The 26,411-nt window shown below is 36.4% G+C and overlaps 1 protein-coding gene and 1 pseudogene across 3 annotated transcripts in view; one reads left to right on the top strand and one right to left on the bottom strand.

Moving 5' to 3' along the window:
* Positions 1 to 26,411, top strand: part of LRBA (LPS responsive beige-like anchor protein) — a 731,946-nt gene that overhangs the window by 56,828 nt on the left and 648,707 nt on the right. The gene's annotated exons all lie outside the window — the stretch shown is intronic.
* On the bottom strand, positions 15,044 to 20,423 carry LOC122889666 (annotated as a pseudogene).

The raw sequence follows: 26,411 nt of genomic DNA on the forward strand, positions 1-26,411 counted from the left end.
GCTGGTCCGTAAGCCGCAGGCTGGGCTTTTGTGCGCCTCTGTCCGGGAAAGAGTTTCGCGTGCACTCGGCTTAGACTTTGAAACAATGGTGCGGGTCAAGAAGCGCCCCCGGGCCTTAGAAACCCAGGAGAGCTGGAGCGACGTGCGCGTGCATCTCAAGCTTTGTGGTATGGCTAGCGCGCGTTCTGCAGACTGGCGCAGCTCCCATCCCCTCACAGGAGCCGGAACCCCCAGGCTCTGGGGCGCGCTGGCGGCTTAGGGACCAGGAGCCGGTTTCTCCGCCGCACTCTCTCTGCCTCCACGCCGGGGAGGCCGTCGGGGACCGGGGACTTAAGCCCCTGTCCCTAGCCGCCCTGATTCCCACAATTTGCCCCGGCGATCCTTTGCTCTTTTGGAGTGCTTTCAACCAGTCTCCAAGTTAATGCTGGTCCCCAGACGCAGGGCACTCTCACTCGTATCGGGGTATTACTTTTGCACCGGTCGCCTCTGGTGGCTCCCTCCCCCTTTTGTTTATCTTCTGATATCAGTCCGCTGTTCCCATTCCGCTTTACCTGCTCACTGGCGTCTTCTGTCCCTGTAGAGATCCAGACGTGTATAATTCTGATCTCAGGCTGATTTCATGGGTGATCAGAGTTCTTTGGTAGGTAATCAGCTCACTTTGGGGTACCAGCTGAAAAGACGCCTCTTCCTAGTACCCCGCCATCTTGTCCCCCCTGTCATTATCATTTTTAAAAACAGTTCATAATAGTCCCTAAACTTAACCAATATTCTGTTTATAATTCCTTCATGTTCTGTATTTTAAAATTATAGTTGCTTTATTCAAATCATGAGCCATATAAAGTGTACACATTTTATTTGGTATATGTATCTTTAAATCTTTTTCAATCTGTAGATTCTCCTCACCTCCCTTTTTTCTTGTCATCTTTCTTTCTTTTTTTTTTTTTTCCTATAGAATTGGGTCTTTTTTTTTTTTTTTTAACCCCCTGTGGAAATTTCCACAGTCTGAATTATTTTCTGTAAACTGATCATGGCTTGATTAGATTCAGATTCAACTGTTTTGGTCTGAAAATCCTTTATAGGCAGACTTTGTACTTAATATTGTATCCCACCAGGGAGCAGCACATGAAGTATGGTGTGTTTTTTTCTGTGATGTTGAGATCAGTGGGTGTGAGATGACGAATCCAGTGGGCTTAGGTCTTGTTAGTTTGATGTATCTGTTTGAAAGTTTGCCTTTCACTGAATGGCTTTAGCAGTCATTAGTAACTATTGCTTAAGCCCATTATTTCATCAGGGGTTCCAAATGATGATGTTTTAGGTCTATCATTTTCTGCATTCATTAGCTGAAATTTTCTATAATGAGGAACTTTATGAAATCAACAGTTGTGTTATCTCTAGCAAAGGAGGGTAAATGCTTCATTCTTTACTCCAGTTTTCCACTTTTCAGAATGATAAAGTGGTTTCTTTAAGGGGAATCACTAATAGTTTACTTGGCAAAATATTGATGCAAATTTTCATTCAGAAATCTTCTTATCTTACGTTTCATCACACAGTTATGGAACAGAATTATTTGAAGTTTTTACTCTCATTAGAAAAAGTATTGGTTTTATAAATTTTGCTTCTTTTGAAGTTTTAATGTAGAACAAAATGATTAGACTTGATAACTAGATCAATTATTGATATATTTTTAAAAATAACAATTTTTGTGCTCTAAGTTTGCCACTTTTAACACTATAAGAAGATACTTGATCAAACTATTAATTTACAGAAGGTGAAGCCATGTAATCTGAACCAAGAGAGAATGTGACACTGAAGCACTTGGTGAGAGTGTATTGCTATTGGATAAAATTTCAAGTAGGAAATAACTGCATTGTTTGTTATCAGGTAGTCAAATTAGTATATTTCACTTCATTGCTTTTAGAAAATGAACTTTTATTTTACATGGAGTGCCATAGAACTAGAAAAAAATTGCTTTATTCTTAAAATACTTATTTTCTTTGAATGGGAAACATTTTTATTTATAAACATGTAGTGTTAGAGGAAATGGGATCTTTTTTTGCATTTCTTTTGGCTTTTTTTAATAGAAAACTTGTTAATAAGTACAAGAAAGGGTAACTTTATGATACATTCAGAGTTGCCAAACCTATCTAAATACCTGGTTCACTCTGTTAAATACTGATAGATCATTTTATTTTTCCCAGTTGGTGACTTTGCTTCTGTTTAACTCTTCTATAGTGCTTACTTTATGTTTGCCGTGGAGAATCATTTTTTAATCGTTACCCTAATATTTACTGAACCTATTTGAATACTGACTTAAATGTATTTTTGTTTATTTAAACTATTTGCTAACTTTTTAGAATATATGTACAGAATGTGAAGTTTTAAAAGAAAGTTTTATAATTAGGTCTTTACTAAGTAGCCTGGCTTTTTAAAGCTATTGAACAGACTGGTTCTATGCATACTACTTCAGATGCCCATGAAATGGTGCTGATCTGTTTCATTTTTGTAGTTTCGATGTTTTATAAGAGAATCTATAAATATGTTGTGTTATAAACTTTGGATTATTTTGTCAGTAATCATAATGGCACAGAGGTACATTATGCCAGCATGGTGTAAATCTGTTGTTCATCTTAGTTTAATCAGATTTATATTTTCTTCCCAGTCTGTGGGCTAACATTTAGTGTACTGATTTTTTTTTTTAATAACATGTAAATTCTTTCCCCATACCTCTTTGGGCCAGTCAAGTAACATGTGTAAAATGGTGGGTGAAATTAGAACTCTTAATTTTTCAGTTGTTGTAACTGTTCGCTAAATAAATTTCAGTTCGTTTTAAGATTAGGGTGAGAATGGTATTTTGTCATGTAGGTACTCTAAACTGAAAGCATTCTTCTTTTTCTTTTTAAATAGAGATTTTATTTATTCTCTTGACAGAGAGAGAGAGTGGGAGAGGGAACACAAGCAGTGGGAGAGGGAGAAGTAGGCTTCCCACGGAGCATGGAGCCCGACGCAGGGCTCTGCAGGGCTCCATCCCAGAACCCTGGGATCATGGCCTGAGCTGAAGGCAGACGCCTAATGACTGAGCCATCCAGCCACCCCCCTTTTTTTTAAAGATTTATTTATTAGGGTGCCTGGGTGGCACAGTTGGTTAAGCGTGGGACTTTTGGTTTTGGCTCAGGTTGTGATCCTAGGTTTGTTGAGCTCTGCCTCAGGCTCCATGCTCAGTTGGGGAGTCTGCTTGAGATTCTCTTTTCCTATCCTTCTGGCCCTCCCACTTGTGTGGTCATGCTCTTGTGCTTGTAGACTCTCTCTCTCTCTTTCTCTCATAGGGGTGGGGCTGGGGAGGGGAATTATTAGAGTTATTGAACTTCATCAAATTTGTGTTGTATTGAGTTGGGGGAAATTAACATAGCCTGGATGAGGTAGAAAGAAGACATATTCAGAGATAACATCATAAAGATGCTCAGATCCCTGCAGAATTCTGATTGGCCTGAATTACATCACAACCATACCACTGAAATGGTATATCTGATGGTATGTGATATTATTATTGTCTAACCTGTGAAATTGAGCACCATTATTGACATCCCTATCAGGACTGTATTAGGTCAGTTGAGTTTAACAAGTATCAGGTTTTAACAGTTCAGAGTGGGGAAACACTACCTTCTTTTTGGTTTTTTAGAGGCAAGAAGTGAGCCACACTTTGAATTTTAAGAAGGGAGAGCAAAGGCAAGGAAGTAGAATTTTAAAGTTCCTTCTTGTTATAATTCAGTAGTCTGAACTGGATTGACTGGTGATTGTATGGGAACACAACGGGAGTTGAGGCTTTTTGAGATTTTTGCAGGGTGGGCCTGGTGATTGGAAATGTGTTCTGTAAATGATGTAGAGTTATGATTATTTTTTTTTACAGGGGTAATTACATGGTTAAAATGCTCTTGAGAAGCTTGGTATGCGTTCTGAACTAAATTGGAGTTATTTTTTGGTGAGAGAATTTTTTTATATATACAATATATTACTGATTTTAATTCCTATTCATCCCAATTAAATTGGGCTTTTATTAAAATCAGTATGTAGTTGATATTTTAGTGTTATAAGTGAATAGTAGATCTTAAATAACTAATAATGAGATGAAGGCTTATGTTTCTATGTTGTTTAGATATCAAGGCCATGAGTTTCTCTCTGGCCTCAGCCTGGGATTTCTGATGGCAAGATACTGAGGAAGTCATTTAAATATTAATTCTCACTAAAGCCATCTCATTTTAACCCCATTCTTTGTACTTTCTGTTTGCTGATAGAAAACACACAGTTATAGCTGTTTTGGGAAATACAGATTCATTGCCATTAGTATGCTTTTGGTTGGGAAAATTTGTTAACTCTGTTAAATACTTCAACTTATAGCACTGTTTACCTTTTTGGTTTTATATTATGTTAAACTACCTGAAAGAATCCTGCTTTGCCATTTAGTTTGAACAGTTAAAACAAATATCAATGTAAGAGCAAGAAGGGAAACCTTATTAGCATATATGAAAGTGAGCTACAAGAATATCACTTGAATATTTTTCTTTTAGTATGTTTATTTGGTAATTAGAGTTGATTCATTAAATTCTCCTTCCCAACTCATCTTCCACCACAGTCTCCACTCTGTTCTTCTTTATTTTTGCGGGTAAAACACTCCACATAATACTGAGAAAGAAAAAGAAAATGAAGGTGGATTATGTATTAAAGATCATATTTTTTTTTCAAAGATTTATTTATTTATTTTAGAGGGAGAGAGTGCATAGCAGGAGGAGCAAAGGGAGAGGAGGGAGTGCCAAGTGGACTCCGTGCCGAGTGCTGAGCCCAACTTGAAGCCCGATTCCAGGACCCTAAGGTCACTGCCTGAGCTAAAACCAAGAGTCTGATGCTAGCTGTGTTACCCAGTTGCCCCTAAGGATCATCTTTATTGATACCAACATGTTAGTTGGGTATAGTATCTGAGCCAGTATGAGTGATCTGTGGGATGGTATTTTTCCTATATTTCCTGGGCTGTCAAATATAATGACCATTTTTTGGTCTTTGTTTAATATTTTATATAGATAATACATTAATAGATATAGATAATACATTAATATTCAAAAAAATGAATACAATGACATTTTTCTTCCCCCTCTGTTCCTTATGTTTTCAGCACACATTTTCTCTGCCAAATCATCCCTCTCCAAATTAATTCAGCTTTTGCTAAAGAATTAACCTGAAAAATAACTGTTAACACCTCATCTATCTTTCCAAATTTTCTTTAGGTTTTTATGAACAAATAGAAAATGTCTGCATGTTTTTCCTCTTTTTAATGATATTTTCAAGGAAAACCTCCTTGATACTCGTCTTAGCGGTGATATTTTAGATCCAATACCAAAAACATGGGTAACAAAAGAAAAAATAAAAAAGTGGGACTATTACATCAATTAGGTAGAATGGACATTTTAAAAATGTTAATTCTTCCAAGCAATGAACTTAGGATGTCTTTCCATTCATTTGTGTCATAGATTTCTTTCATCAGGATTTAATGCTTTTCATTGTACAGATCTTTTACCTTCTTGAATTTATTCTTAATTATTTTATACTTTTTCTTGCTACTATAAATGGAATTGTTTATTTAATGTCTTTTTAAGATATCTCCTTGTCAGTGTATAGAAATGCAGCTTACTTTTTGAATGTTGATTTCATGTCTTACAACTGTTAATGAATTCATTTTTACTGTTTTAACAGTTTTTGGTGGAGTCTATAGAATTTTCTGTAGGATCCTGTCATCTTCAAGCAGATTAATTTTTCCCTTCCAATTTGGTTGCCTTCTATTACTGTATTTGCCCAATTGTTCTGGTTAGGCCTTCCAGTATTTTTTAAAAGTGGCAAGGTTTTCACCCTTGTCTTGTTCCTGATCTTAGAGGAAAAGCTCTCTAGCTTTTCACTGTTGATCAGAATAGGTCATTTTAAAGATTTTATTTATTTTTATTTATTTATCGGGGTGGGGGGAGAGAGCGAGCACAGGCAGACAGAATGGCAGGCAGAGGCAGAGGGAGAAGCAGGCTCCCCGCCGAGCAAGGAGCCCGATGTGGGACTCGATCCCAGGACGCCGGGATCGTGACCCGAGCCGAAGGCAGCTGCCCAACCAACTGAGCCACCCAGGCGTCCCAGAATAGGTCATTTAATAAAGCTTTGAGAACCAGGGGGGCTCTGGAACCAGATACTGGAACTGTGGAGTTAATACCACCAGAATATTCTTTTTCGATTTATGATATAGGTGACTTTCTCTGTATACATGGCAGGGAAGATGTCTGCTGGAAGCTGCCAATGTAAATATCTTTATAGCTTTTGTCCCCAAAGTGCAAAAGCCTATCTTTTAATGTCTCAATTTAAAAAGAACCCAACATCTTGGGGGTGCCTGGGTGGCTTAGTTGCTTAGGTATCTGACTCTCAATTTCAGCTTAGGTCATAATCTCAGAGTTGTGAGATTGAGCCCTGGGCCACACTGAGACCCAGTGTGGAGTCTGCTTAAGATTGTTTCTCTCTCCCTCTACCCCTTCCTCTCCCTCTCCTCTCAAAAAAAAAAAAAAAATCTTTGTAATGATTTTTGATTGGCCTGAATTAGGTCACATTTTTATCCCTGGACTAATCACTATAACCAGGAGAATGGAGAACTGTATGTGCCTGAATTAAGTGTCCTCTCTGGTCTAGCTGTGAGGTAGCAATCTCATTGCCAGGAGAATGCTGTGAAGGGGATGAGGGATGAAAGGAAGAGTGAGTGTAATATTGACAAAACAACAGATGTCTATGATGATAGATATTTCAGTTGTCTCCAATTATTCTTCTATTGTTAATATATTTCTTGTTTTCGTATTTGATGATTCTGCCTAGTTTTGTTTCTTTTTTTTTTTAAACTTTTTTTTTTTTTTAAGATTTTATTTATTTATTTGACAGACAGAGATCACAAGTAGGCAGAGAGGCAGGCAGAGAGAGAGGAGGAAGCAGGCTCCCCGCTGAGCAGAGAGCCCGATGTGGGGCTCGATCCCAGGATCATGACCCGAGCCGAAGGCAGAGGCTTTAACCCACTGAGCCACCCAGGCGCCCCTGTTTCTTTTTTTAAAGACTTACTTGAGAGAGAGAGAAAGAGAGAGTACATGTACGTATACAAATGAGGGGAAAGACAGAGGGAGAGAATTTTCAAGTAGACTCCCCGCTGAGAAGCCCAATTTGGGGCTTATCCCGTGACCCATGAGATCATGACCCGAGCCCAAACCAAGAGTCTGACGCTTAACTGACTGAGCCATCTAGGTATCCCTGATGAATCTAACTACTTAAGAATATTAATGTGAAATTATTATAAAGATCTAAAATTTCATCTTTTGTGGAAAAAAGTAATATAGAGATTTCTTTTACATATTGTAAATTTTGCTGTGCTTCAAAATAGGACTGGTTGCTAAATTATAAGGTGTGAAGTGTGACCATTTTTAAAAATTTAATTTTTTTTTTAAATTTAAATTTTTTATTGAAGTACAGTTGACAGTACAGTATTTTGTTAGTTTCGGGTACATAACATAGTGATTTGACAGTTTTATACATGATGCAGGGCTCAACAGCAAAAATACAGTTACTGTCTGTCACCATACAATATTATTACAATATTACTGACTTTATTCCCTATGCTGTACTTTTCATCCCTGTGACTTATTTATTTTAAATCTGAAATTTTGTACCTTTTAATCTCCTTCACCCATTTTCTCTAACTCTCTCCCTCTACAACCACCAGTTTGTTTTCTGTATGTCTGTTCATGTATTTTGTTCGTTTGTTTTGTTTTTTAGATTCCACATGTAAGTGAAATCATGGTATTTGTCTTTTAAAATAGCTTGGAAGCATTGAGAGAATGATAATAGAGCTGGGCTTAGATTAATAGGGATCTTAAGGTATATGTGATGTTATAGTTTTAAACATTTTTACATGTGATCAGACCCAAATACTGAATTAATTGATTACATTATTGAACACTTGACATTTTGCTATCTCATATCTTAGGATGTTTTGATTCCAAGTAATATAAGTTCAGTGGACTTTGGAATGGTTGTCACATAGTGACAGATTTCTGATTTTTTAAAAATATGTCATTTCTATAAATCACTAGTTTGCTAGATTGAACTAGCAAGCTATTATAGAACATGGCAGTATTTACTGTGGATAAATGCAAATTTGAAAAGGTTCTGTGTATGATGGTTTAAATGATTTATTAGCTTTCAGTGCACACATGAATCCAAAGTTATGTAATGGATTTAGAAAATTTCATTTCCTGTTTAAAGGTTCAAATTTGCATATTCTATAATGCAAGTATTTGATCTGAGTCAATAGGATATATAGTTAAACTCTGTGATATTAATACATCCTTAATCATTTTTTGGTATATTATATGACAGACTTTTTTAGATGTAGGACAAGTGATTAAACATACCACATGTTCTTTTTTATTTGTTTTGTTAAAGAAATGGTGACTGTGTGTCTTCACACATGGCTTCAGAATTTGTGCTCACCAGAGTTTCTTTGCTCTTTTATTTGGGCTGTTAGATGAAGTGAGAACTTCATCTAGGTTAATAAATTTTTCTTTTCAGTGGGAACAAGTAATCCTAGGTTATACCTCACATGAGTTATTTTTTTAAAATAAAACTTCTTATTTTGAGATAATTGTAGATTCACATGCAGTTGTAAGAAATACTAGAGAGGGATCCCTTGTACCATTTACTGTCTTTCCCCCAGTGGAAAAATCTTACATAACTACAGTATAATATTGACATCAGTATAATCAACATATAGAAATTTATATCATAAGGTTCTGTGCATTTATGGGTTCTTCCTTTTGATGTCAAGTCTGAGAACTTTTTGCCTAGTTTTAAATCCTGAAGATTTTTCTTGTGTGTTTTTCTAAAAGTTATTTTTTACCTTTAAATCTGCAGTTTATATTGTTGGTTTTTTGTAAAGTAAGTTACTTAGGTGAAGGTTCATCTGTTCATTTATGGATTTTAATTACTCAGCACTGTTTATTGAAATTCCTCTATTGGCTTACTTTTGTACATTTGTCGGAACTCAGTTGGGCATATCTGTTTGGGCCTACTTCTGGATTCTCTATTCTGTTGTATTGATTTATGTATCTGTTTCTTAGGCACTACCTCATAGTTTAGCTACTGTAGCTATATCGGTCTTGAAATTGGGTAAACTAATTTCTCCCACTTTATTTTTATTTTTCAAGATTGTTTTTGCTATCCGACTTCCATTGCTTTTCAATATCAATTTTTTTAATTTTTATTTTTAAAAAATATTTTATTTATTTATTTTACAGAGATCACAAGTAGTCAGAGAGGCAGGCAGAGAGAGAGAGGAGGAAGCAGGCTCCCCACCAAATAGAGAGCCTGATGTGGGGCTTGATCCCAGGACCCTGAGATCATGACCCGAGCCAAAGGCAGAGGCTTAACGACTGAGCCACCCGGGTGCCCCTTCAATATCAATTTTAAAATAATCTTTTTATGCCTGTAGAAATCTTGCTGAGATTATGATAGGAATTGTGTTTGTCTGTGTATCAGTTTGGGGGAGAATTAATATCTTATAAACAGAGTATGTCTCTACATTTATTTAGATTTTCTTTTATTTTTTTTAAATTCTCATTTTGTTGTTTTCAACATCCAGGTGCTGTATGGGTTTTGGTAGATTTATATCTATATCTAAGTATTTCAGAGTTCTTTGAGCAATTGTAAATAATACTGTATTTTTTTTATTTTAAAGATTTTTATTTATTATTTATTTGTCAGAGAGAAAGAGTGAGTGAGCACAAACAGTGAGAAGAGCAGGCAGAAGGAGAAGCAAGCTCCCAGAGCCAGATGTGGGACTGGATCCCAGGGTCCTGGAATCATGACCTGAGCCAAAGGCAGCCGCTTAACCAACTGAGCCACCCATATAGAAATGAATGCAGTTGATTTTTTAAAAATAATTGACTTTTTATAGATTCTAACCTGTGACCTTGCTGAACTTACTACTAGTTCAAGGAAGTTTTTTTTTTTTTTCTTCTTTTTTTGAAGCTTTTTTGAGAGAGAGAGAGCACATTAGCAGGGGAGAGGGGCAGAGAAAGAGGGAGAAGCAGACTCCCCACTGAGCAGGGAGTCAGATTCTGAGGCTCCAGGATCATGACCTGAGCTGAAGGCAGTCACTTAACCAACTGAGCCATCCAGGCGCTCTGAATTCTAAGAGATTTTTTGTTAAATGTCTTTGGATTTCTGTATAGATAACTGTGTTATCTGTAAATAGAGGCAGTTTGTTTCTTCCTTTCTGATGTGCATGCCTTTTATTTCTCTTCTTGCCAATTACTGCCTTGGTTGGAACTTTAGCGCTGTGTTAGGAGTGGTGAGAGTGTATATCCTTGCCTTGTTCCTGATTTAAGGGGAGAGCATTCAGTTTTCTATTATAAATTACAGTGTTAGATGTGGATTTTATGTCGGTGTTCTTTACCAAGTTGAAGAAGTTTCCCTTTATTCCTGTTTTTCTCATGAATTGGTGTTGCATTTTTCTCAAATGCTTTTTTTTTGGCATCAGTTGATACGATAATGTGATTTTTCTCCTTGAGTCCATTAAAAAGGTGGGTTACATTGATTTTTGCATATTGAAATAATGTTGTATCCCTGGAATAAAATCCATTATGTCATGGAATTCAGTTCTTCTATATTATTGAATTCTACTTGCTGTTATTTAAAGAATTTTTGTGTTTATATTCTTGAGGAATATTGATATATAGTGTATTTGTACTATCTTTGTTTGATATCACAGTAGATACATAAAATGAGTTGAGAAGTGTAAAGTTCGTGTTAATTTTAAACATTTGGTAGAATTGGTTAAACAATACCAACCCTATGAATTTTTTTTTGAGAATGTTAAAATTATGAATTTTTTAAAAAGATTTTTATTTAACACACAGAGAGAGTAACAAGTAGGCAGAGAGGCAGGCAGAGAGAGATGCGGAAGAAGGCTTCCTGCTGAGCAGAGAGCCTGATGCGGGGCTCCATCCCAGGACCCTGAGACCATGACCTGAGCTGAAGGCAAAGGCTTAACCCTCTGAGCCACCCAGGCGCCCTTAAAATTATGAATTTAATTTTCTTAATAGTTATAGCATTATTTAAATTATTTATTTCAATTGAGTAAGGGTGGTAGCTTGTGTTTTTTGAGGGATTGGTTATCTATACTGTCAAATTATGTGTTTAAAGTTGTTCGTAGTATTCACTTGTTTTTTGTTACCTACAGGGTCTGTAGTGATATTTCCTGTTTCATTCCTGTTAGTGGTAATTTGTATTTTTTTTTCCCTTGTTATTTTTCAGTCCTGCTAAATTCTCAATTGTAATGATTCTTTAAATTTTTTTTTTATCTTTTTAAAGAACTAGCTCTTTATTTCATTGGTTTTTCTCTGTTGGTTTTTTTTTTTCCCCCCTTTCAGTTTCATTAGCTTCTGCTCTTGTATTTATGTTTCCTTCCTTCTGCTTGCTTTGGATTTATTTTGATCTTCTGTTAGGTTCCTTTTTGCTTTTTTTGGAGTAGGAGCCCAGTGTGGGACTTGAACTCATGATGCTGAGATTAAGACCTGAGCTGAGATCAAGAGTTTGGCAGCTAACTGAGCCACCCAGGCACCCTCTCTTTTCTCTTAGGTTCTTAAAATGAAACTTTAGGATTTGAAACTTCCCCTTTTTTCTAATACATGCTTTTAGTGCTATCAGTTTTCCTATGAGAAATTCTTTAGGTTAGTTCTAGTTATTCTACAAAATACATGCTTTAAGTTTATGTAGAGAAAGAATTCTCTGGTCATATGGGTCAAGTGAAGTTAAACAAGATTCTTTAATTGAGAACCTCTTCAAGCCTTCATGTGCAGTTTGAACTTTGCAGAGGGGTTAGCAAAGTTGTAGCTTTCCCTCACACTCCCCAGATTGATTTGATTTAGGTGGGATTATGTAAAGTACCATTCTTTCACAGGGATTATTGGATATGTTGTTGCATAGTTGGCTTGAGTAGTCTCTGATCAGTTCTCTTAATAAGGTTAATAAGTGGAGGCTTAAGGGGCTTCTGGCTGGTTCAGTTGGAGGAGCATGCCACTCTTGGTCTTGGGGTCATGAGTTCAAGCCCCAGGTTGGGCATAGGGATTACTTAAAAAATTAAAAAAAAAAAATAAAATAAATGACCCTTAATAGAAGAATACACAACAGCGTTGCTCCCAGTTACTTGCTTAGTTTAAAAAAAGGGAAACGAGTTTAATGAAATAATAGAGTTTTTTTCTTTTCTTTTCTTTTTTTTAAGTGCTTAAAAAGAGATTTATAATAAAGAATAGAGCAAACAGGATATACATATACTCTCAGCTTAGATAAATTTGCTTTTGGTTATAAAAATTTCTTTATGCATAGAGTCACATATATAATTTTATTTACATACATACATGTTATATATGTGTATACAATTATAAGTATGGTTCTTATTTTTTCTTTATCTTTTTCAGCTTTGTTCAGTCTTCTGTCTCTTCCTCCCCGTAGTCTGTTTATCCTCTGACCTCCTACAGGGTAACCAATGTCCATAGCCATGTGTATAGTCATCTGTATTTTATGGACATATAATCTAGTAGATCAAGTATTCTTTTTTTTTTTTTTAAAGATTTTATTTATTTATTTGTCAGAGAGAGAGCCAGAGCGAGCATAGGCAGAGTGGCAGACAGAGTCAGAGGGAGAAGCAGGCTCCCTGTGGAGCAAGGAGCCCGATGTGGGACTCGATCCCAGTACGCCGGGATCATGACCTGAGCCGAAGGCAGCTGCTTAACCAACTGAGCCACCCAGGCGTCCCTAGATCAAGTATTCTGACAGTTGTGTGTAATAAAGGAGTTCTCAGCTAATTTGGTGAGGGTAGGCAAGGGGAAGATGGATAAACTTAAGAAATTTTAGGAGATAGAATCAGCATTCAATTAATTGGACATTGTATAAAGGAGCTGAGTTGAAGATGACATCATGGTTTCTGCCATGTGGGTAGAATTACCAACTGGGGTAGCAATCATAGCAGGATTAGGGAGAAGATAATCAGTTATGCTTTGGCTGTGTTTATTTTGAGGCAATATGTGTGGTTGTCTACAAGCAGCAGGACACATGAATTTAAAACTTGGGAAAGAAGCTAAGTTGAGCTATAGTAGTGTAGAGTGGTACAGAGACTTCCAGATATAGTACATAAGTACTATAACATAAAGTACAACAGTCTGTATCTGGAGTCTCTGTGATGTGAAAGAGCAGGTATAGCAGAAATAGGATGATGAGGTTATTTGAAGGTACAAAAAAATTATGATTAGAGTATGTTACTAATATTTTCAGATTTCAGGTAGGATAATTTCATGATTTAAGGTGTAATCCTCGTAGGTAGCATTGACAGTAATTGGACTTAGGAAGTCTAGATTAAAAAACTAATAATTTTAAAAAGGAGAGAGATTGTATGATTGTGCCCTCTGTGGTGAGTTAGTTTTTAATTAAGCAGTATTCTGAAAGGTGAAGATGGTAGGGCATTTGTGTATCTTGGAATGGTGGTATATCTAAGATATTGGGAAAGTGTCATGGAGTATAACATGATGGTGATTATTGTCAGTGGAGGTAGTGTGTTCGTTAAATTAATAACAGTAAAGGATTGATGATGAGAGGGTTATGATGGGACATTGAGTATTGTTTGGTATTGAAGAGTTTTAGGGACTACAGTCACATAGTTAAAATGACAGGAACAAAAAAACCCTGGAGTGTAAAACATTTTGTGGGTTAAGACTTAACACTGGATGATATCACATAATGAAGAAGGGTCTTATAAATTACAGTGATAAAAGTACAACATAAAGAACTGTCATTTTTAGCTTCCTTTGATGTTAGTTAAGTTAGTACATTACAATAGTGTGATACTTTGTTGTAAGTGGAATATGCTTTTTAAATTTGTGTATTGCTAGTATGTTGACTATTCACTAGGAAGAAAGACCAGAAGATGACAGCTTTCCTGTAACTATCAGGTGAAGTAGTTATTATTATTATTATTATTATTATTATTATTAATTTAAGACTTATTAACAGCTGCATGCCATTTGTCAACTTTTTTTTTTTTTTTAAAGATTTTATTCATTTATTTGACAGAGAGAGATCACAAGTAGGCAGAGAGGCAGGCAGAGAGAGAGAGGAGGAAGCAGGCTCCCTGCTGAGCAGAGAGCCCGATGCGGGACTCAATCCCAGGACCCTGAGATCATGACCTGAGCCGAAGGCAGCGGCTTAACCCACTGAGCCACCCAGGCGCCCCCATTTGTCAACTTTTAAAAAAAACAAGTTGTACAATTTTATTACAAATTAGAATGAAGTTCTTAAAAATCTCAATTTGACCAGATATCAAACAATTTAAAAACCTTTAAGGGTGGGGGTTCCTGGGTGGCTCAGTGGGTTGTGTTTGCCTTAGGCTCAGGTCCTGGGACCGAGCCCCGTATCAGGCTCTGCTCGGCAGGGAGCCTGCTTCCTCCTCTCTCTCTGCCCACTTGTGATCTCTCTCTGTCAAATAAATAAACAAAATCTTAAACAAAAAACTCCCCCCAAAACTCCTTAAGGGTGTATTGAGAAAAAGCAGGTGTTTTTTTTTTTTTTTTAAAAACGTGTTTGTCATTATCAAAAAAGAGGCATGTTTATTTTTTTTAAAGATTTTATTTATTTATTTGACAGAGAGAGATTACAAGTAGGCAGAGAGGCAGACAGAGAGAGAGGAGGAAGCAGGCTCCCTGCTGAGCAGAGAGCCCGATGCGGGACTCAATCCCAGGACCCTGAGATCATGACCTGAGCCGAAGGCAGCGGCTCAACCCACTGAGCCACCCAGGCGCCCAAAGGGGCATGTTTAGGTAAAAATAATAAAAACCCCATGCTGCATAGATAATGCAGATAGTTGTGTTTATCTGGCCACTGGGCAAAAAGCAAGTACTTAAGGTCTTCAGCTCCAATCTTTTGTTCATTTCTTACTGCTGGAATTTCATATTCATTTCTTCTTATTGGTGAATTTCATATTCATTTCTTTTTATTGGATGACAAAACCGGATGATAGTGTAAATGGTAAGCTAGCATTTACTCAGCCCAGGCCTGCTCAGCCTTGGGAACAGATGAATTCTCAGTTGCTGGATCAGCTGCTTTTGTCTCTTTGCCATGGTGATGTTTAGGGTTTTCTGTACATCTGCGTGGGTAATTAAAATTACATTGGCATTGATATGGAGTGGCTGCTAACCATGGGTCTCGTCTCCTTGATTTTCCTTACTTTCTTCATTGCCTCCCTCTCTAGGCTGTCTTTGGCAGGAGAACCCCTGAAGAATTGTGGTATATAACCCAATACATACCCTGTCTTACTGGTCTACCTTGTCAGCTTCCTAACACTTTTCCATGCACAGGAGGGTTGGAAGACTGTGTTTGACATCCATTGGGTCTCTGCATGTAATTAGATGGGAATTGTCACCTGCAGAAGACCTGGCTCAGTGGGATCTGGGTTTTGGGAGCACTCTCCTGGCCCTCTTTCTCTCCCCACTCTGACAATTTTGGTAATTCTGTGGGTATTTGTGTGGAGGACCCCTGTGAAGGATAGTGTAGGTAATGGTTTTGGTTTGCTGTATGTTTGCTACCTTGCGCTGGAGCTCTGCCAGAGCCTGTGTGACATTTACTCCCTCCACATTCTTTCCTCCTCCAGCATCAATCTGTACAGTCTCTGCATCTCCTACACTGTGAAGGTACTTCCTGGGGTTATTCTTCTTTATGGCAGTCTGGTGTATAAATACATCTTCTCAGTGTCATTCCTCTTGATGAAACCATTTTCATTTCTTATACATTGAACCATTTTACTGTTCCTAAAACCTTCTTTGTGATGATCTTGCTGTCCCTTCCCACAGGTGCCGGAGGATGTGAGATGGCCTAGGCTCCTCCTCTGCTCCCTGTGCGCTTCCTGGAGGTGTCCCCCTTGGTGTCTGGACAGCAAAGGGTGGGGACAGTTGCCTCACTCCTGGGAGTTAGAGGTCATGGTGATGGGCCAGAAGCCATAGCCGCACCTTCTCACAGTGTGTGATGGCAACTAGACCACTGGGGGTGGGGCTGCTCAGAACTCTCTGGGGTGTGTTCTCTGTTCCTGCTATGGATCGAACTTGAAGATGCTATTCTTTTTTTTTTTTTAAAGATTTTATTTATTTATTTGACAGAGAGAAAGATCACAAGTAGGCAGAGAGGCAGGCAGAGAGCGGGGGGGAAGCAGGCTCCCTGCCGAGCAGAGAGCCCGATGTGGGACTCGATCCCAGGACCCTGAGATCATGACCTGAGCCGAAAGCAGAGGCTTAACCCACTGAGCCACCCAGGCGCCCCGAAGATGCTATTCTTGAAGTGAGAGTTTTAGTAGCAAGTAGAAAGAAGTGTGAGTTCTTATATCTTCATCTAAGAGGATATGCATTAATTGATATTAATATGTGTTAGTTCATTAAACCCTCACAACTTTAGGAGATGGGTACCATGATTACTCTAATTCTGCAAATGAGAAAATGAGCCATAGAGAGGCGAACTATCCTGGCCTTGGCCTTACACTTGGTATCTGGTAGAACTAGAAGTCAAATCCGGTCTTGCTCTAGAGGATATGCTCTTAAACACTGTTCTCCTAAGAGGAGATGTGTTTCTGAAAACTCTAAAGGGATAATTTACGGCTTATGGTTAAAGATCTTGGACAACATACAGTTCGGAGTGACCCATGAACGTACTTTACTATCATTAAAACTGAGACCTCATACCTAAACATAAATAATGATATTTTACTCATCTGTCCTTGGTGGTACTTGGTACTGTAGACCTGATTTCTGTTTTACATCCTTACTGTGTAGGAGCTTTCTTTACCTCAGTTTTGATGGGATACATCAATTGTATACAGTTTGATTTTTCCCAGTAATGTACAAACTAAGAACCATTATTTTTTCCTGTCTAGTTTTCCACATAAATATTCAGTGCATACTGAGAGGATTAAAATATCTTATTTTTCCCCCTTAGATTTAAAGTAAATATATACTTATTTTGAAACATGGAAATGTGTCATAAATGTGATTTTGAAAGTAAAAATCCTTTTGTACCCCATCTTCCAAGATAATCACTACTAGTAGTCTGATGTATATTCCTCAGGCTCTTTCTATAGATATACTGTCATACATAATGCATAAATATGGTATATGTATGTTAGAGGGGTATAAAATAGACCTTTGGCTGATTGGGAAAATCCGTATGAAGCTAAAACCAAATATCATCATCTTAGAAGGAGTTTTGGAGATATAAAAATTCTTGTAAAACTTCATAGAAGATTTTAATTCTTACTGAAAATTTCTTTATTGAACATTTTATTATATTTTTCTACATTTCATATTCTAATTCAGAGAATACTTTCTTGGCAATGTGGAGTGGTACATTGCTCTTGTGGTCACTGAATGCACCTTTTAAAACATTTTTTTAGGGCGCCTGGGTGGCTCAGTGGGTTAAGCCGCTGCCTTCGGCTCAGGTCATGATCTCAGGGTCCTGGGATTGAGTCCCGCATCGGGCTCTTTGCTCAGCAGGGAGCCTGCTTCCCTCTACCTCTCTCTCTGCCTGGCTCTCTGTCTACTTGTGATCTCTCTCTGTCAAATAAATAAATAAAATCTTTAAAAAAAAACAACAAAAAACATTTTTTTATTTATTTGACAGAGAGAGATACAGAAAGAGAGGAACACAAGCAGGGGGAGTGGGAGAGGGAGAAGCAGGCTTCCTGCTGGCCAGGGAGCCCGATGCGATGAGGGGTTTGATCCCAGGTCCCTGGGATCATGACCTGAGCTAAAGGCAGACACTTAACCATCTGAGCCCCTAGGTGCCTGAATGCACATTTTTAAGCCTAAATAGCCTTTCAGCTGATGTTGACTGAGGAGTAAGATATTATTTTGGCTAACTCTCAGTATAAAGGTTGTTGTAGAGCAAAGGCTGATGGTTATGTTGCCATCAACATAGTGAAATTACTTTCTTCTCTTCCATTTACTGACTAAGGGAAAGCCTTACTGTGTTTTTTTTCAGTGTTAGGAATGATCTTAAAGATTTGTACATGAATTAAATTATAATGTAAGCTAATCTCTTATTATTTTGTAATTTGTTATTATTTATATACACTAAAACTCTGCCATAATAGGACAGATGGAGTCTAAAAATTCAGTTGTTTAAAATTTAGGATGGTGCTATCTTGAGATTAAATTCAGTAATTTTTGTCTGTATGTTTTAAAAAGCACAAAAGTAAAATAACAGTGAAATTTACTATTGTACACAGTTGAACTGAGAAAGTGTGAAATGATTAGGAGGCATTTTCTCATAATTCTGTACTCCATCCATTGATGTTTATCCTACCAGTTGAGATTTTTGATGGCAAAGTGTGGGTGGGGCAAAGGACAGTAACCAGTTAATTTGAATTCAGTTATCACAGGCTTTTGCTCTATTTGTAAACCCTTTTTTTTTTTTTGCTTTAAAAAAAAGAATATAATGTTCTTCCTGCAGTTTTTTTTCTGCAGCTTTTAAACTCACATTAATGACAGTCTGCTTTCTTATTATTTAGCTATTTGTGTTCTCAGTTATTTTTAATTTTTATTTTATTAAAAAAATTTTTTTTTATTTATTTGTTTAAGAGAGAAAGAGAGAGAATGTGAGAGAGAGCCTGAGAGGGGAGGGTCTGAGGCAGAAGCAGACTCCACACTAAGCAGGGAGCCCAATGCAGGACTTGATCCTGGGACCCCAGGATCACGACGGGAGCTGAAGACGGTTGCTTGACTGAGCCTCCCAGGCGCCCATGTTCTCAGTTATTTTTGTGTGTATAATCAGTAGCTTTCATAAAACAAATTAGTTTTCTTACAAGAGGAAATACACATTTATTCCTCAGTTACCTGATAGACTTTAATATATATAACACATATAAAGAGATTATTATCCCCAAAATGCCTGTATTTTAGAGTGAATGTGTTAAATCCAAATGACTCATCCTTTTCATATTACTGATATTGTTATGCTGGTTATTTATGATGATAGTATACTTGATAATACAATAATTTATCCCCTGAATTTTAGGAATGCCTTTAGTGGTGTGTAATTGGGCCTGATACTGACACTGAAGCTGAATTTTCATATTCTTTAATTTAAAATATTATTGGATTATTTAAGAAATGTTATTCTGTACCTACTGTTTTGTAAATTTAGTAGTAGGTCTTGAATATCTTCACATGCCAACACATATAGATTTATATTCTTTTTAAATGCTGCATGGTATTCCCTCTTACATGGTTGTACCATTGTTTATATATCTGTTTCTGTATTGGTGGATATTTAGGCTATTTCCAGTGTTTTATTTGTATAAACAGTGCTTCAGTATATAATTTTATATCATTCTGAGCTTTTCTACATGTAATTTTGTAGATGATATTTTTATAAGTGGTTAAATTATTGGATCCTGCCTTTACTGAGATCTGTATGCCTCCCAGTTTTTAGAGTGATTGGATGTTTGAGATGAAAAAAGAACTGTCCAGTGTCCAGGGTTATATAGAGTATAACTTCATGCCAAAGTTCATACTGTTAGCCATTCTTGTTTGAATTTTTTCTTTGCCTTCTTCCTAATGCAGAGATGTGGAGTATGATTTCAAAGTCTGCTGTATTTTTTTCTCAATTTCATTTTTCTCTTCTCAAAAATTGTCCTCTTGCCGTATCAGCTGCTTTTTTCATTGATACTGTCTTTTTAGTTTTGTCTAAATATTTTCAGTAGTAGTTATTCTCATTTCTTCTATATTTGAAAGTAAAATTCACTTAAGTTAAATGATCTTAAACTTTATATAAGTTAGGTCCTAGATGGGCACCTGTTCCTATATACTTAAACATTTTACATATAATATTTGAGATAGAAATCTTTTTTCTGATTAACTCTCAAATAATAATAAAACTCAGTAAACAGAGCTTCTGTATTCTTCAAACATTTTGGTTAATAGAGATTTAGCATATTCTTTTTTTAAAAAAAGATTTTATTTATTTATTTGACAGAGATGACAAGTAGGCAGAGAGGCAGGGTGTGGGGTGGGGAAGCAGGTTCCCCGCTGAGCAGAGAGCCTGATGTGGGGCTTGATCCCAGGACCCTGAGATCATGACCTGAGCTGAAGGCAGAGGCTTAACCCACTGAGCCATCCAGGCACCCTGAGGCTTGGCATATTCTGCTAAGCATTATTATTCTCCTTAAATGATATATATTATAATTTATTATTACCACAATTATAGTCCCCAAGGTATATTCAGATTTTTTTGTTATTAGACTTTAAAACCTGCTTCTTACTTATCAGAGCTTGCATTGTTTCATTTAAATAAATTTAATACCTGTAGTCTTTACTCTTTTGATTCCAAAGTATCCACCGATATGTTGGTGAAAAATTGGTATTATTATATCATTTATCTCATTAAAATTAGCCTTCTTGAAATATTATATTATTTAGATAAATGTAATACAACGGCAGTTGTTGTTTATCTAGAGATATATTTCATGTAACAGAATTGCTAAACGTCATTTTACTTCTATTGCACGTATTCAGTTTAATTGTATTTGGTTATAACTGTGATAAAAAGAGTTTCTAACATGCAAAATGAATTTTAGTCACCTAAGTTAAATGCAGTTCTGAGTCATATTTAAAACAAGGAGTTGTCCAAGATAGCTTTTCTGATAACCCATTCTTTCATTTATGCACCATTTCCTGAATATCTATATATTAGGTTTGTGTTCTGTAAGCAGTAGAATACACATTTAATAGCAGCTGCATCAAATAGAGGCTTTATTTTTCTCACATAACGAGGGATTTGGTAGGCAGTTGCTGGTATTAGTGGTTCTGCTTAATAAGGCTTTAGGAGCTAAACACTCTCTACCCTTCCTTCTACCATTCTTAACATACTGGCTTTTTGTCTCTGCTTGTGCTTGTAAAAGCCTCATGATATCAAGATGGCTACTGTGTCTTTGGACATCACGTCTTTGTTCTAGGGAGGGAAGAAGGTAAAAGAGCAAAAGGTTAGGACAGCTACATCTGTTTTCCTTTCATCAAGCAAGCTGATGTTACCACCGTTCAGCACTTCTCCTATCTCTTTACCCAGAATGGCTCATGGCTATTCAGATGCTAAGGATGCTGGAAAGGAGAGCATTTACCTTTCTAATCTCTAGTGGGCAGAAAACAAGAGGAAGCGGCTTAAGTTTTTGAGTTCTTTAATGTTTTTATACATAAACTTAATAGCTTTCAAATAACTAATTACTGTTGCATTCCACTCTTTTTAAAATAAGGTTTTTTGTTGTGTGTGTGTGTGTGTGTGTGTTTTAAAGTAAGTGCTATACCCAACTTGGGCCTTGAACTCACCACCCTGAGATCAACAGTTGCATGCTCTACCAACTGAGCCAGCCAGGCATGCTGGTCTCATTCTTGAAATAAATATGTATTCACTCATCAGTTATAAGACTTTGGGGAAGAGATGCTGGGTTAGCCAGTCTAAATTATTTGTCACAATCTATTATATACAATTGTTATGCAGTGTCAGAAGCCTGGTTCAGCTGCATTAGTACCTTGTGAGTTTAGGCAAGTTATATTTCAGGTTCCTCATCTATTAAGTGAAGATCATTGTGGGTTTTTTTATGAGAGATAATTAAAGATGATAATTCACGTAAAGTGCTTATATTGTACTGTTGGGTCCCCAGTGTTGGGGCCCCCAATAATGGGTCCATGGTCAAAGGAGCGAGACTGATACAAAGCGAAGATCAAGCAAAGCTTTATTTTGTGCCAAGCATCAAGAATCAGACCGACCATCAAACAGAACAGTCGGGGCCACCCCTTACAGAGAGGATGACCCTTCTCTGTTTCACAGAGTAGCTTTTATAGAGCAAAGGCCACGTGGTTGGGCCTGGCCACACACAGGTGGCCAGTGAAGTTGTAACACACAGAGAAAGCTGCACAGTCATGCTAGGTGACCAACTGAATTACAATTTACCCTAGTAGACATTTGAACCAGCCTATTACCTTGGTAGCTGGGAGACAGTATGTGCCCCCACTGATTGAATGTCTCCACCTGACCTGACCCATCCTTGTATTTGGGCCGTTATCCACTTGACCTAACCCACCCTTGTATTTGGGCTGTTACCTGGGACTGGTTTCCCGGACTTGCTTTTGAGTAAGTTCCCCTGGGGCGGGGCAGGGTCAATTTAAGTTTTACTGCATAAACAACAAAATGGTTGTTCAATGGAGGTGGGGCTGCTCTGGCTAAATAGGCCCTTACAGTACATAACTTTATAGTAATCAATGTATGTATATTGTATTGTTTGTATTTTTAAATTATTTATTTTATTTTGTGTTAGAATTTAAAAAATTGAAGTACAGAAATGTAAAGTTTTTCCCAACTACTATTAACTGATTGATTTGTAATCATATTAGTTATCTGTTGGTTGTGTAACAAATTATCCCCAGACTTTATAGCTTAAACAGTAATAAATATCAGCTCACAGTTTCTGTGGGTCAGGAATTTGGGAGCAAATTGGCTGGACAGTTCTGACTTAGCATCTGTCATGAGGTTGCATTTCAGATGTTGGCTGAGTTTGCAGTCATCTAAAGGCTCAACGGGAGCTGGAAGACCTGCTTTTAAACTACTTACATGATTGGCATGTTGGTGTAAGCTTTTGGCTGGAGACCTCAGTTACTTTCCAAGTGGGCCTTTTATATAGCTACTTGAGTATCTTCATGACATGGTGACTGAATTTTTCTTAGAATGAGTGATATAAGGGAAGCCATTAAGTTCTTAATGACCTAGCTTTGAAATTTATCTGTTAGTCCAGCTGAACTCTCTTGGCACTTTGAACAACCCTAATTGTGTGGGAGGACATCTGTCTTGCTGGACTTGTGGACTGGATTGTAGAGAAAGTGACAGGACAGTTTTGTTACTTTTGATTGTTCATATTTTCTGTCCCCTAAAGTAATCTTAATTTGAGATTTTTTTCTTTAATTATTCTGTGAATCACAGAAAAGAACTTGTAAAAAAACAAATAGGTTACTTTAAATCATTCACCTGACAATTTGGAAGGCCTATTAAATGTTTCTGTAAAACATAGCTAATGCTGTGATATTCATATAATAAGCTTTAAGAACACAATTATATTACATTATCCAGTGTTTCTCAAAAAAGCTTTTGATGAATGTTATTCCTTGAAAATCTAGCAGAAAAAAAAAAAGGAAAAAAGATTACTTTGTCAAGTAAATTTTGGGAAATCCATGCATTGGTTATATATCTTTTTGAAACATATATAGTAGTAAATCTCTGGGAGTTCTATCCTATGAACATCTTTAGCCTTGTTAATCAGTATTTCTCAGACTTCATGGAAATCTTTTGCTTGATACTGGTTTTGTAGACATGTCATATAGTTTAGTGAAATTTTTTAATTGTTATGAAAGGTACAATGAACAGTGAGAGAAGAGATGTTATTTGCTACTTTCTAGTACATGTGGGGATTTTGAAAACTATAAGGATAATTTGTTATCACTAGAACATGCTTTTTGATTTATAGATAGCGAAGTTTTTCTTTAATTTTCTTGTATTCCATGACTTTGCCTTCTTAATTCTACATTGTTGCCTTTAGTTGGAGGATCTTACTTTTTCTCTTGCCTTTGATACAACTGGCAAATGGCTTGAGCTTTTTTTTTAAATTTACTTTAAACTTTAGGTTTATTAAGACATTCAGTTAAATTTACCCTTCTTAGATGTATAGTTTTGTGCAATTAAAATTCAGCAGACGGATATATTTGTGGATTCAGTATCATCACAACCAAGATACCGAAAATTTCATTACCTCCCAAAAGTCTTCATATGTTTTTTTGTTGTTAATTCTGTGCTTTTCCCAGCCTCTGGGAACCACTGATCAAGTTCCTCTCCCTATACGTTTGCCATTTCCAGAATATCATATAAATGGAATCATACAATATGTGGCTTTTGTGACTAACTTCTTTGACTTGGCATAATATTTTTGAATTAATTCACATCGTTAATGTATCATTAAATTTTTCCTTATTATTAGTGATTAGTATTCTGTTGTATGGTTGTACCACAACTTGTTTATCCATTTATTAGTTGGTAGACATTTGAATGTTTATAGTTTTTGGTGATTATGAATAAGCTTCTGTAAATGTTCATGTACAGATCTTTATGTGGACAAATTCTTTATGAAATGGGTTGTCTATATCCGTAGGTCTTTCTGCTCTATTACATTCACCATGAGACTTATGGCATAGATTCCAGGATAGCTACTCTAGTTCTTGCCATTTCCCAGTTGCTTATGTAAGTGGAAGAGGAAAGTTGCAAAGATGAGTTGTGTTCTTTAAGAGTAATAGCCCAGCAGTTGCACATATTACTGCCTGTCTTCTGTGGTCAGAACTTGGTGACATGGCTGGTAACTTCAAGGAAAGTGAATTTTTTTTTTTTTTTTTTTTTGCCTGGGCCTCATGTACCACACTAGAAACTCTTATTACGTAAGAAGAAGGAAATGAAAATGTAAGTTGGGAGACCACATCATTGTAATTTTTCCTCAACTTCTCCTTATTAATAAGTTTCTAGTGACTATAAACATGTATATGGTCACATTCACTTAGGAATGGATTCTTAGGGATAAATTGGATACCTTGACGTTAGCACTTTTATAAAAAGTTAAAAAAAAACGTAAATACATCTTTGAAGGATGCACATACATAAAAGAAGCTTACTTTTTATTTGGCTTGTTTTACGAACAAGTAGACAGGTCCAGAGATAAAAGGTGATTTGTCACAAAAAGTAGAAAATACCTAGTTAGGGACATAAGGTGTGATTGTGCTCTCTCCAGTTTTTCTGCTCTACCTTACTGTGGCCATATCTCTGAGGAAGAATTTAGCAAGATTCCAGGGCAAATACAGCTTTACTTTGAAGTATTAGAATTTTCTCTGTATTACAGTCTTCCCAGTTGTATAAATCTATTGAAGTTAATTATTTTTGGTCCATATGTGTTTCTTGGTTTTCTGAAAATACAAGTGACTTAGGTTTAGTGATATTTAATTTTAGCTTATTTTATTAATATATCCACTGATGATAGTAGTTATGCCCAATTAAAATCCTAATTCATAACTTGTGAAGGTTTATTTGAATTCTTTGAGTAATATGCTTTAAAATTTCTATAATCTTATACATTAAACTATAACCTATAGAAAGCATGTTATGCCACCCTGAAGGTTGCTATAAAAATTGTTTATGAAGTTCAGGCCAAGACTAATATATGTTGAAATGGAGAGTTGTGAAAAATGTTCTATATAGCATAGGAGACCAAATCATGCTAAAATGCAGAAAAAGACTATACATCAGTTTCTAGGCTACATTATTCAAAAAAACACAACCATAAAAAAGGTAATAAGATTACATTTTCACATTTCACGGCTAGTAAAGCGCATTAGGCTGCTCAGATATTCATAACTTACTGTGACATTTGGGAAGATTACATTTTGTGGTGCAGAGCCATTACTACAGCTCAGATAATAACTAGCCAATGCCTAGACTTGGATTATGATCCTTGTCATTGAAAACAAATTTGTGTTTTGAAGGTTGATCAGCTTCAAATAACTATTAGAAAGGGTTAACATGACACACTGTGGACCCTGTGCATGCTTTTTAGGTATAATAGATATGCATATATATAGTATATCAAATATGCCACACATTTGTATATATCAATTTCTGCCATCAATTTTCTCCTTGAAAGGTATATTTTGTAATATTTAAAGCAATGGAAAAATATTTAAAACACCTGTCTGGATACTGCCCTCACACTGTAAACTCAATATAAAAGCTGGTGAAATATTTGGGTTTTTTGGGATATTACTTTCAAAAATTAATTCTGTAGCTTCTTGTAAGGGTGGTTACTGGCAGAAATAAACACAGATTAAAATGGAAGATTGATGTAAGTAATATTAGGGTGAAGGTAAGGTCTCCTAAATTAGTTATAACTAGACTTTTGATCTGTTTAGACCTGTGTGGGATATGTCTGAACATATATGTACTAAAAACTCTTGCTTTGCTTTTTCTCCCCAGATGCTCTGTGCCTTTTCAGAGGCAATCACTCTTTAGTTTCTTGTCTATCATTCTTGTGTATATGCCTGTGTATATACATGTTTTACATTCATATTGTAGCTTACAGTTCACCTTTTCTTCCATCTTGATTTTCTCACCTAAGTAACGTATTTTAGAGATTTTTTCATGTCAGATGGAGCTGTCTCATTCTTTTCATTGGCTGCATCATATTCCAT

The sequence above is a fragment of the Neovison vison genome, chromosome 11 (genome assembly GCF_020171115.1).
Source record: "Neovison vison isolate M4711 chromosome 11, ASM_NN_V1, whole genome shotgun sequence".
In the NCBI taxonomy this organism is placed as follows: Eukaryota; Metazoa; Chordata; class Mammalia; order Carnivora; family Mustelidae; genus Neogale; species Neogale vison.